Genomic DNA, 13,176 nt, shown 5'->3' on the forward strand with positions numbered 1-13,176 from the left:
GCTTGGAGATTAAACTGAAGAGGTGTTACATCTGCTTCACCTCATCCATCTGACTTGCTGTGGATTTTCCTCATACCCACCTGGCAGTGAATGTCTTCCTATCTTCTGTCTCAGGTTACATTCAGTTGAGAGGATCTCCTTACAGGAACAATCTAGGTTTTATACCTAGTCCCTCCTTTGAATTCCTCCAGAGGTCCAGACAGATTTAATCTTTCTCCCAAAAGCTAGTCTGTTTTCTTATCTAGGAGACCTTCTTTCTGATCTTCGTTAAATTAGGCCTTGTCTCAGTTCCTTGGAGATGCAAGTATCTGCTAATCCAAGCGTTGGCTCCTGTAACTGTCTGATTAGCAGCTCTTTGCCTCAAAGAGTCACCAGTCTTCTCCGTGTTGCCTCCGGGTGAATGTCTTCTACTGAACGTTTTATTCTGTTTAGAATTAGAATGTGAACAGTTTGTTTTCTCATTTAAATTCAGACTTGTTATTTTTTTTGCGAGGACTTTGCTTGTTTCCCATAGTATTGGAATAAAATACAACCTGAGATAGCGAAGGAAGCTGATCAGGTTAGGTCCTGGTTCTTAAAAGCCGATTCAGTCAAAAGTCTCTTCTCTCCTCAGACCCTACAGCTATAATTACTTAAATCTGAATATTGAAGAACATTTTGCAGTTTCACTGACAGCAATTCAAGAATGCATCATGTTTAGGCAACTTAGGTAGCATCCAGTAATTCTTGGCTACAAAAATTGTAGCATTTTAAATTGACAGAACAGCTATCTCAGTACTGCTGGTCTTCAGAAATATTTGGGCTGTAAAGACATCTGGTTTATGTTTTGAATTAAAGATTTTTAAAAGAAATCATCATCAACTTCTAAGATTAAACCTACAATAGAAAGTTGCCCACGTAAGGAATGCAGGGCTTGGGTCACTGAATTTTATTACAGCTTTGTGCCCAATTTCTCTCTTTAAAGTCTTGTATTCAGAATGTTTTAATCATCGTCTTTTAGCAATTCATACTTTCACTTACCTTATTTATTTGTATTTGTTTGGTGTTAATCAGGCTCCAGGAATCTTTGTATAGCGTATTTCTTTTTCTCCCGTTAGATTTACCAGCCAGTTAGACAGCAAGACATGTCCATGTCTGAAACCAGAATACGCAGAAGCAGCAGCAGCTTAAGTACAGAGGTTATAAAAGGTAATCATTAAACCCATTCTCAGCCAAGAAGCTTTGAGATAGGAACCACAGGTAAACCAATAGTCCAATTAGTTTATCTTTAAAAAAAAAAAGTCTTTGTTCCATTCTTGAGAATGTTTGTCCAGTACCTAAGTAGTATATTACATAGTGAGAGTGAACCCTAATTTGAAGAGTCTATTTTGATGATTTTGTATCAAGCACTTTCTAATTTAGAAATACTTTGGAAAGAAAACCTTGAAGTAATTGTCCTGTTATGGGTGCATTAAAAACATCTGTCCAGGTATTAGCTGCATCCTATAAAAATAGTGGATGTTTTTATCTTGAGAATGTAGAGAAGTGTGAGCAGAAATCTTTCCTTTGTTTTTCATTAACCCGAAGGCAGCTGAGTGGACAGCTTGTTGTTCCAATTAATTTTTCATTTTTGTAAATGTTTAAAAATCTTGCTTTAGTGAAAAATGCCATTCTCTATTTCTATACAGTTGTGTATCCAGGAAAAAGGTGGTGTTATCCTGAATGCTGAAATAAGGTAGCTTCCTTCGTTCCTGCTAGTCATCCCTAAAATTCTTGTAAAAAAACCCTTAATCATGTTTCACTTCATTGTTTTTTGGCAATGCAGTTGTACAGCTCCTTTCCTGTATGACATCCAAACCAGTTAAGTCTTGAGCAACCTGATCTAACTTCAGCTAACTTTTTTCAATATACATCTACTGTTAAAAGCTAAAAGAGGTACTGGTATGAGTCACTGATGTTAAGATTTGTTATCTTGTTAAGATAATGCCTCATGAACAACAGTAGTACAGAACTGGAAATAAAACCAAATTGTTGGACCTAAGTATCAACAAAGCTGTATCCTGGCATGATTTGACAGATGTTTTTGTGTTTTGTTTTGTTTTTTTTTCTTTCTGTTTGAGCATGCAGCCTTGATCAACGGAAATTCCTGTCTTTTTCAATGTTGATATGAATCTGTGACTAAAAAATGTACTCTAAGAAAATGTGAACAGACTTAATTGGTTTATATTTGCCATATTTTGTGGTGGTTGAGCCAGACTCTGTGCTGTGAATGTCCTTCTCCAAGACTGAGATTACAAAGTAATGTCAGTACTGAAAACAAAACCAAAGCTGTATTTTTTTTTTTACACACTGTCTTACTCTTTCCTCTCTTTGTTTCTCTTGTTTAATTCTCACAGAAATAAGGTTAAGCTTCACAAGAAGCTCTTCCATCTTAACTAACTTTTTGTTCAAAAATTGCTATCTGAACAATGGTTGGACAAAAGTTCTTTCTTTTTTTTCCTACAGATAAAGAGAATAAAGAGTGTTAAAATTACAGTCTTACTACAAGCATATGAAAAGCCAGATAGGAACAACTTATTCCTTTTTCTGCATCTTTTACAAGGATTTTAAAATATTTTTCATGGTAATACTGATGTAGGATTAAATAAACTAATTTTTTATATCCATCAATTGCAGATGCCTCCTTTGGGATCAGATATTATGTAATGTACTTCTGTGTTCTCTATAGCTGATAATTTTGAAATTAAGATTCATAATCTTCTTATCATTCCTATGTTTTTTTCCTGAAATTCCACAGAGACTATTGAAATAGATAATGTGAAAAGAAAAAAGAAGTGGGGGAATCATATTGTAGGGCTAACTTTGTCCCTCAAAGTGAATTAGACCCATGTTTCACATCATCTCTACCCTGGAATTTCCAGACCAACAAAAACAGGGGAAAAAACTTCTGTAATTTTAATGAAAAGATAATGGACCATGTCATCTTTAATTCAATATTAAGTAAAGCTTTTCTTAGGAACTTTTTTTAGATTTAGTGTAAGTAATCTTTAATTTTTTGTGCAGATGTATGTCCTACATGTCTCATGATGTTTTCAGATGTCTCTTCTTTCAGCGTCAGATCTATACTCTACTTTGTTTCTTCAGGTAAAATAAAGGCAACATTGAAAATAGGTTGTTTGAGCTTTTGCCTAAGCAACCAGTTTCTTTAGTCAAGCTGGAATGTGTATTTGGAGAATTCCAAATCTGTTCAATAGGTGTCTTAAATATCTGCCAGTGACTTGACCTTAACTAGCCTCTTTCCTTATAAAAATGGAAAAGTATCTTCATTTATTGTCTAGTTTTGTTTTAGGGGTTAATCTTGGGATGCTATAAACTTGTTAAAGGATTTGCAATTTTACTGGCAATCCTTCTTTTCCTCAGCCGCTTAAGGAAGAAATAAACATTGAGTTCAAGGATTCTACTGTTGTTCTCTTCATGGACAAGAGAAATGGCATTTTACAGCCATGGGAAGACTCCTTCCCTCTCAAATATATACATAGATGAAGAGATCAAGGAGTTCAAATTCCAAGGGGCTGCAGAAGCAAACACTCTGTGGGCTGGTCCTGTCTAAACAGTGTAGTTTGAACCTTTTCAAATGCTATTTACCAATTAAATCGTAAAAAGTAATTTTCAACTTTAATTCGGGAAATAGCAAGGGCACAGTGTAAAAATACACCTTTTATTATCATTAGTCACTAATAATAAAGGTTAATGTTTGTTAGGGTTGGTATTTATTGCTTTCAGTAATTCACATGTTCTGCTTTGACCAATACTTAAGCAAATGGTAAGGATCATTTGAACTTGCAGATTTTAATTGTAGCTTAGCTGTATCTCAGAATGGCTACTTTCCATTCTAACCTTGCTACTTAACAGGTTACTTAATTTTAATCAGAGGCCCAGTCTATTTACTTGCACTTGCTCTTCTTTGAATCCTACCATTAACAGATGTGCTGTAAGAAGTGACCTCACTACTGTTATCCTTAAATGCCTTTTTTTTTTTTTTCCCCCCTCAGTAATTGCAGGCCTGCTGCAAGTGGAATATAAGAAAACAGTCTTTTTTAATAGCTGTGTCGATGCTGGGTTATGCTATTGGATTGCAAGGTCTTTGCATCTTGTGGGAGTCAACAGGAAAGATTAGATGACTATGTAGTTCTTAATGCCCGTAGCATGTATGGTTTTTAAATACCTGCATTTTTTTCCCTACTTAATTCTTGGTTACAGTGTAGTTGGTTTTGCCCCTGTGACAAATAAGGCTGTTGAAAAGATCTTCAGGTTTGCTAAAGGATTTGCACTAGACCTGCCTGAATAGCGCACATTTTTTAGTAAGAAAAAGATTTTTTTTTTTTTGTATTATGTTTTTTTAAGCAGAGCTGTTCAGAGAGTCTTCATAAACTTGTAAATGCTGGGTATGTCGTTCTATCCAAAAGATCACAAAAAATCGAGGAGTCTCTTCTCAAGGATATTCTAAAGCAATTTTGATGGCCTCTGAAGAAAATTAGCTTGACTACATCAAATTGGTTTTTTTCAGAGCTTTCAGGAGCCAAAGTTTTTAACAGTGTTTCAGAGCCTGATCGGAATTAGCGATTTCCCTAATACACAGCCAGCTCTTCTTTTTCCGTTTGAGGAACGATGGCCTCACTTTGATCTCCTTTCTGAGTCCAAAATTCTGGTTGCATTCCGCTGGTGTTTCATCAAGGAGGGATTACCAGGTAACATTGGCTTTGGAAGGCTGCGTCTTCAGCGTGCCCATGTCTTGCTGGGAAGAAAGCAGTGAATACTGAAGCACTCTGTAGAGGTTATGATGCTCTGTGCTACCTACTTTTGAAGTCTCAGTTTAATTTTAAATTTACCAAAACCAAACATTCGATATGTAAAACAACTTTTAAGTACTACAGTATGATATCTTTAGATCTTTCATATCTGAATGTATGTTTATATAGATATGTTGAAATTAATTTAGTACAGGAAATAAATTTAGAGCTAAAAAAAACCTGGAGATCTCTCACTGAGAAACTACATTTTTAAAGGTAAAGAAGCCTTCAAAGTGCGTCTGCTCTTCTAGATTCAAGTTGATTCATGCTGCAGAATTTTTACCATATTTATTTACATGAGATTTGCAGAGTAGGACGAGTGCTCAGAGCTCCCCTAAATGGAAGAGCTGTGCCTGGCCAGCCAAGGATTTGTGGTCCCAGAGGAAAATCGCTCTTAGAACTCCTGATGCAATGTGCCAGTATAGTGGCATGAATTTTTCATGGTGAAAAATCTTAGGAGGCTCTCTCCTGAGCTGTTGAAGAGCAGTGTTCTGGCTAGAAAGATAAAAGCATCTTTCTGGCTTAAAAATAGAGGAAGGGAAAAGGAAAGGGGTTTAAATAACTTGTTAAATGGGCAGATGGAAGTTTTCTGATAGGCTAGAACTTAGAAAATAATGATCCTCAGCTCGCAGGACGTTAGGGCATGCTTATCTTAATGTGTCTGAGTGTCAGAATCACCCTGTGCTTCAGTTGTGTAAATACCAGGGAACGTGATGCCAGTATATTTTAACAGTAGTTGGAAAATGCATTGGAACTGCTGAGGTTTACTCCAGACTCTCCAGTGGTTTGTTTTGGTTTTGGAAAGGTGGTGGCAGTGTTTGCTTTTTGAATTTATAATCACATTATTTAATCCAAATGTTTTTCTAGGGAAAACTATGTTCAGTTATCATGGACAGAATATGCTCTGTAAATTCAGCAATGAAACTTTAAAGTTATTACAGTTCCACGAGTTCTGAATTGTTTTCTCAGTTTCTTGATAGGAATTGAAGAACACTCCCTGTTTCTATGTTGTTTTGTGAAAGGAAGCTGAAACTACATCATTGGTTCAATTTACAGACTGGAAGATACTGTAAACGGAAGGAAGGTGCAGTACGTCAGAATCAGTATGCTTTGTCAGCAGCGGTTAGGTAAAATAGTGAGTTGCTAATGTCAGGTGGGTAACAGAAAAAAGATAAATTGGCATAGGTAGAGTTTTTGTAGTAGAATAAAACAGCCAAGTCATTTCTTTAGTACAGTATCTATATTTCGTATAGTATCTATGAAAGTAACATGATTTTTTAAAATCTTGTTAAGTTCTGGGGTTTTAAGGTACAGTTTTCTTTAATACCTGTGTACTAACCAGGCTCATTTACTTGATTATGCAAAATTCCAACACATTCACACTTGAGTGTGTTTGGAACTTGTTTCTAAATACAAGGTGATGATTTACTCGGAACAGGGTAGTTAATTCTTCATTTCAGCACTTTAAAGATGCATAAAAGTTGTTACCTGTGCAAATAGGAAGAGTATTCTGTTTGGGTTTTTGTAGTACTATAGTGCCTAGCAGTAATAGCTTAGACGCTGGACTAAAAGGAATGAGTTGCAGTGACTATGAATTTATCAGTCATTATGTCAAAATAAGCTGGTTTTATTTCTCAATAAGCCAAGTGGATGGGGAAGAAACAGTAAAATATATATATAAATTTTGGAAGGGCTTTTATTGGTGACTCTCTTTATATTCTCACCAGCAAACTGCGGAGGGAAGGTCTAAAAAATATATTTAAAAAAATAAAATCTGTAATAGAGTAGATGAAGAACTAATTGAAAAACTTAGGCAGAAAGAAGCAGCGGCTCACTGTCAGGCTGGGAAAAGGTTTGTTCTGCAGGAGTGTGTCCCGGGTCTGGTCTGTTCAGTGGTTGTGTTTATGTTGCAGCTGACGGAAAATACTATGAATGTACAAATTTGTGAACAGTACAAAATAGGGAGGGTGCTGTAAGAGAGTGGGCTGGTGAAGGGCTAGAACGTATTGCCCGAAGAAGTTAGGAGGACTCCTTCATACACACCTTTAATGAAAGATCAAACCAGCATCTGCCAGTAGTGGCCCAGTAAATCCTCCTATAAAGGCATTTTTCAGTGACCCTAGATTTTCTGTAGTGTGCTGAAAACTATGCCAAGCATAGGAGACAAATCAGAACAAATGTACCAGCTTCGTAAGACATAATAGTTAGAATCATGAAAAGCTTTCATGATTGCTTAATCATTGTGTATACAAAACATCCTGAAAGCTTTGAATTCATGCTTGTGAACGTTGAGCAGGAGTTGCAGTATGTGCTTTGGTATGTGCGAAGTGATTTCTATGCAAATCATGCCAGCTGGAGAGGGAAAAGTAGACCTTTGCTTGTCGGTTTGGTTGCTGCAGGAGGTACAGGCTTCAAAGGTTTACAATATCCATATAATGCCCACAAAGTCCGTGGTAGTACTTTGGAGCCTGTGTAACAGGTTCTACATGAACGTGTGTGACGGAAGCTCTGCAGCCTCTGTCAGCTTCAGGATTTTGAATTTCTTAAGGCAGTCATTCTGCAGTTCAGATTGCGCCTTTGGTACTTTTTCCCAATGCTATTTTCTTCCATGAACTTCATCCCATTACTTAGTGTGGCTTGGTTCAAAGGTTACTTAAAGTAATTTATTTCCATCCTTGATGTTAACAGAAAGGTGAAGAATGATTACAAGTTTTGTTTCTTCCTTAGTTTTCACACACTAGTTAGAGAAGGAATCTGTAACTTTGTGTTTCCCAGAAGCTCCCTCCAAAGATGAACCTCCAGTACATGTTGCCAGATGATTAGCTTTCTTGTGGTTTAGCAGTATTGCATTTTTGTATGTAGTAGCAAGGAGTGGAAACAAATTGGTCAATGGCTAGTATTGTATAATGTTAGGGCTAGGGAGTTTAAAAAAAAATGTAGCAGGGGAAGTCTTCTTTCACTCTCTGGAGAAAAGGTAGGATAACCAGATCCTAGTAGTTAATTGGAGGTCAACTGCAGCCATGTCTAATACTGTAAGAGATAATATATTTAAATTTCTTAATTCCTAAAGAATTATCTCTAGTAAAATGCACTATATTGTTTACATTTTGTTCTTTTGCATTGTTTACTTTATTTATTTCTCAGCTGAAGCAAGGTGAATGTGGAGCTTTCTACTGGGTTGGTACGGGTTAGTTGAACAGCCCTTTGCAGGTGCTAGCAGAAGTTTTTTACGATCTGTCAGTTGGTGCCTGATCAATGCAAATGCAGAAGCAGCAGGTGTCAGGTGCGGTGTTACATGGTAAGCACTTTTTCACTAAGTAAAAGCCCAACATCCCTTACAACCAAAAAAAAATTCAGAAATTTGCAAAAGTGGTAAGATCATACGAGATCAGCTACTGTCTTGGTATTGTAACCCTTGTCTGTTTTACATGCTTTCTCATGCTCTCTTTTTTTTTATAGCAGTACTCAGTTTAGATGCTGTTTGCCTCTTCTAAGCGTATCTTATTGTAAAGAGAAGCTCAGTGTACTGGAAGCTGATGGCTTTGGTCTTAACGACCATTTAATGATTTATGATCACTGTCATAATCTCCATTCATAAGGATCACAGACTTCATGAGGGCAACTTCTCTGAAAACTAAAGCTTCATGTATGAAGTTTGAAAAAGCTGAATTCCTACTACTTCTGAAAATGTTTGTGGTTACAATTCGTATATCTTAAGGGCAGGGTGACAGCAATCCTGAAGTAAGAGTAGAGTCCTGTTGTTTATGCACTGTACAAGTACATCAAAGCCATCAAATACAGTTTTCTCCTGATTTTGTATCTTATCACCCAAACAGTTCAATATCATAAAAATATTTATTTCCCTTGGGTGGGGACATGCATGTTTATTGTGAATTGGGTAGGAGTTTCTTCAGTTGCTTTTAGTCAGCTTTTGTATCAGAAAAAAAAAAAAAATGTTTGCAATGATGGCAAAAAGTCTGCATCTGGTTCCTGGCAAATGTAGTGCTGTGAAGTACATTTTTCATTGCTGAAGGTTTCTCTGACAAATGTGGCTTTAAGTTGGCCTTTTGAAATACTTCATCTCACCTGTAAGTTTTGGTGTGCTAATGCAGAACTGTTTATACTGGCTCATTACAAGGCACCTCTAGTTCTTGTGTCTGTGCTAAATAGTTTTAGTTAGAACTACTTCTTCAGGCTTACAGAGCTATCCCTAGTGCATTGCTAAAATGCAGGGCACAAGAACTAATTTTCAACTGTTTTTTGTAACGCTGTCTCGATCCACTGTCCTTTTGACTGTGTTATTTTAGATTATATAGGCTAACAAATTTTTTCATACCAAAACCTGAGAAATAAGTGTTTGTGCTTCTGCTCGGAATGGCAAGATGATTAAAATCATATGACCAGTGGGGAGGAGAACTAATAAGTATAAAGTAGTGTTCAGAATACTTGCACATATGTGTTTGCAAAATGATTACCACAGTGAAGATGGAAAAATTCAGATACACCTATCTTTATAGTGAAAGTGATGCCCTTCTTTTCACCTTTGACCTTCAGACCACAATCCTTAATTAAACATTAGATTGACTTAGATTGGACTACATGACACCATTCTCTTACAATAATCTGATACTGTTTTAAAGGGAAGAACACGTACCAGCAACTGGTTTTTATTGATTCAAGCCCTATCCTAACTTGTCCTGTTTGCTTCTGCAGCACCTCTCTTCCCTATCTTCCTGTGGAGTACCGCAGCAGAGCGAGAAGAACGTGGCTGTGGAGAAGAATCACTATGCACAAGGCAGCGGTGTGTTTGAATTGAGTTTTTAATAGAGCTACAAAAGGAAAAGGTAAGGGGAAGGTAGTCCTGTCTGACAGCTGAAGTAAAATGATGTAATAGGGTCTTGCCTAGTCACTTCGCATGAAGTCCTTGGTGGCCGCACCTGAGAACTGCTGATCACTCTATTCTTTAACTATTTCACACTATGATGAGATGCATCTGTTTCTTTAGACTTGTCTGCCTGATACCCTTTTATTTCATCTGTCCATTTTTCCTGCTCCTTCGATAAAGTAAAATGAGTTTCAGAAACACTGTTTGTGTCAATCTCTTGACTGGAACATAAAGTATGTTATAGACTAGACTTCCCAGCACTGGCATCTAATTCACTGATAATGTTGTTAGTGTTAAGATGTTTCATTGGTAGTGCATCTTTATGGAATTAATTTGTAATGAGAAATTAATACTAGAGGAGAATGTTGTCTCTTCATTCCAAAAGGATGGATCTTGTATGAGAGCATGTATTTGGTATTAATAAACAAAAAAAAAGTTTTCAATTTTCCATATTCTAACCTAATTCTAACCTAACCCATTTAAAACTTTTTTTTTTTTTCTGATTTCGGATGGAACCAAAGTATTCTGTAAGTTGTTTTAGTTACCTGACTTGAATCAGGGTTGCTTCTGTTGGATAAAAGCCTGTGTTCTGTGGCAATATATAGAAAAAAGTATATTCTGAGTATTTTCAGTCTGTGAAATAAAAGGTCTCTGTATTGGAACAGTTAAGTTCAGTCCATCTATCTGTCATTCAGCATGCTGGTTACATTGCATCTTTCTGTGGTTCTTGATGGGTTTATTTCCCTAATCCAAGTCGTAATAAAACGTAACACAGCAACGGTGTTTATAGGTCTGTTAACCTAAGGATAGGCTGAAGGACCTCTTCTCCCAGTGGCAGAAAAAAGCAGTTTTACTGAACAGACACAAGCATATGAACTAAAACTGCAGGCATTGCTGGTGACTAACAGAGTGAGGTGTTTTCTGGCCAGTTGTCACAGTTCTGTGCAACTTCGGTCGCAGTTCCCAGGCATTACCAAAACTTCTGTCAGGCTGGCTGCGGGTGTAAGCCTGCCGAGGGGCGGCTTCGGTTGACAGCAGGTAATGCCTTAGTGGTGCCATTGAACTGGGTGATAAATGGGTTGGGCACCGCCTGTGAGAGGGTGCTGCATTTTGTACTGTACTGGGAAAGCCTGAGAATCCAGTGTGAACGAACTTTTTTCCCACTACATAACTTTTTATAACACCCATTTTCAAATAGCATGTAATTGCGTAGAATTTGATCTGTAATGGTAAGTTGTAAAAGTGCTCAGTGCTTCTTAACTGTGCTTGGTGCTGGCATCAGGAGTTTAGCACCTTCCTCGGGTGGCGTTTTCAAGCAGTTGACTTCAATATCGTGTGTGTATGGTCGGGGGGAGTGGATGTTATGAATTACAAATGTATGTACTTTTTAAAGATTTTCTTGAAAACAAAATGTGCTGATAAACTCCCTGTAGTGATTCCTTGTGGGGTTTGGTTATCAAATAATGCAGTTAAATTCTTTTTAGTCACACCTCTAGAATTACCTCAGTTTTCAATATTCTGAAGCTGAAAAGAGTCAGTAACTGCCAAGATATACAAAATGCCTCTGACTGGGTTGGTTTCTAGGGGCTCATTCACGATTTTTTCAAGTGCTCAAAGAAAATTATTTTGTTTTTATTTTTAACTGCTTCTTAAGCATAGAATTGATGGTGATCATCCTTTAAGCTCTTTACGTTATTTCTTCTAGTTAGCTTTTGAGATGTTGGATTTTTGTTTGATTGTTTTAGTGGTAGTGCCTGCTGGGCAATCTTAACTCTTAAAATTATCAACTTTGTTAGTAATTTCAGTGGGATTTTTCTGGGGGTTTTTTACTTTGTTTAAATGTTGTGTGTCAATAAAAAAAAAATTGATTTTTTCAAAAGAATATCTATATGTGTAATGCCTGTCTTCTATGGTTTTTTCTAATCCTAAAATTGGTGGTCTACAAAAAACATTATTTCATGTACTTTTTGTACATTAAAACACTTGTGTTTAGTATGTTTCTATCCAAGATGAAAAACATCTGGAGCCTAAGATTTCTCTTTCATCTGAAACAGACTTAAGGGAAAACCAATTCTTTTAGTTGTTCATAAAGTAGGAAGAGAAAATTAGTTTCTTTCCTAACTGTCAGAAGGAATTGGAGAGAAGCACCTGGCTAATCATTAATTCAATTTGTGCAGTACTTGACACTCTTGCAAATGTGTTTGCTTTTGTTAATCTGAAACAATTCCAGGATTTTGCTGTCCAAGGATGCTAAATGGGTGATATGTACACACGTATTCAAAATACCTTTCAATAGGATTCCTTGGTATGCCAAAAAAGTGGTCCTGAGCCACAAAAGGACTTTTTCATCCATGGGACATCGTGTTTTCTCAGTTTTCTTGCAAATGCTGTGGAAACCAAGTATGGATAATCTCCCAGGGATTTGATTAAATGTTAGCTCATTTAAAGTTTAACATAATGTTTTAATGATACGCAAATGAATAAGCAAGTGTAGCATTTAGTGCTAGGTTAACAGTTGGACTTCATGATCTTAAAGGTCTTTTCCAGCCTAACTGCTTCTGTGATTTCTGAAGACAGTGTTAGTGTCCCCGTCAAGGTGCTGGCCTTGGAACCATCTAGTCAAACCTACTCCAGAATGGCGCTGTGAAAATGGGCAGCAGGTGTGGCAGAAGTATAACGCTAAGACATTCCCAGTTTACTGAAGTGGAAGAACAGTTAAGCCAATATTGAGAAAGTTTCAAAACTCTTCTATTTCTAAGGAGTTACCAATATGAGAGGTTTTTCCCTGTGAAGTTGTTTATTTTTACAAAATCCTGAGACGTATTCAAAAGGACAATTAAAAACAGATGAGAAGAATATGTAAATAATTTACATATGCAGTTCCACAGTTGCATTTACGTACTCAGAGATGCTTATCTTGAAAATATGACATAAAATACTTCACTTTCAAAACCTGCCTTCAAAACCATGAAAAACAATGTGGGTATAGCCATGTTTGCTTGATGTTCTTTCAGGAGTATTGTAAGCATACAGGCAGATTGGAGCTTGTATGGAAATTAGGGGTGTGTCTGTCTACACAGTCTGTATATGACTGGTCTGAAACAGGTATTTCAGACCTTCCATTTCAAATTATTTTCAAATTCAAGGAAGACAGGAGACAGGACTGGTTTAGCAACAGACTGCCCCCCCCCCCCCCGCCCCCAACCTAGCAAAAAAAACTTGACAACTTCACATCTTAAGTTTCTTAAGACTGCTTAAAAATCGTTTCTGATGTTTTGGTTGTTACTGTGAGCCAGTGAGTCCTAAAACAATCTAGTTGAAAAAGCCAGGAGAACAAAAGGATCTGAAGATGTACCTCTTGTTGAAGTCTGTGGGAGGAGACCATAAGATAGTAGTGCTAGTTTTGGTAGTCCAAGTCTTATTGTGGCATGTTGAAGTTTTATCTTGATGAGCTGGTAAGGC

Source organism: Platalea leucorodia (assembly GCF_965183815.1).
Source record: "Platalea leucorodia genome assembly, chromosome: 8".
Classification (NCBI taxonomy): domain Eukaryota; kingdom Metazoa; phylum Chordata; class Aves; order Pelecaniformes; family Threskiornithidae; genus Platalea; species Platalea leucorodia.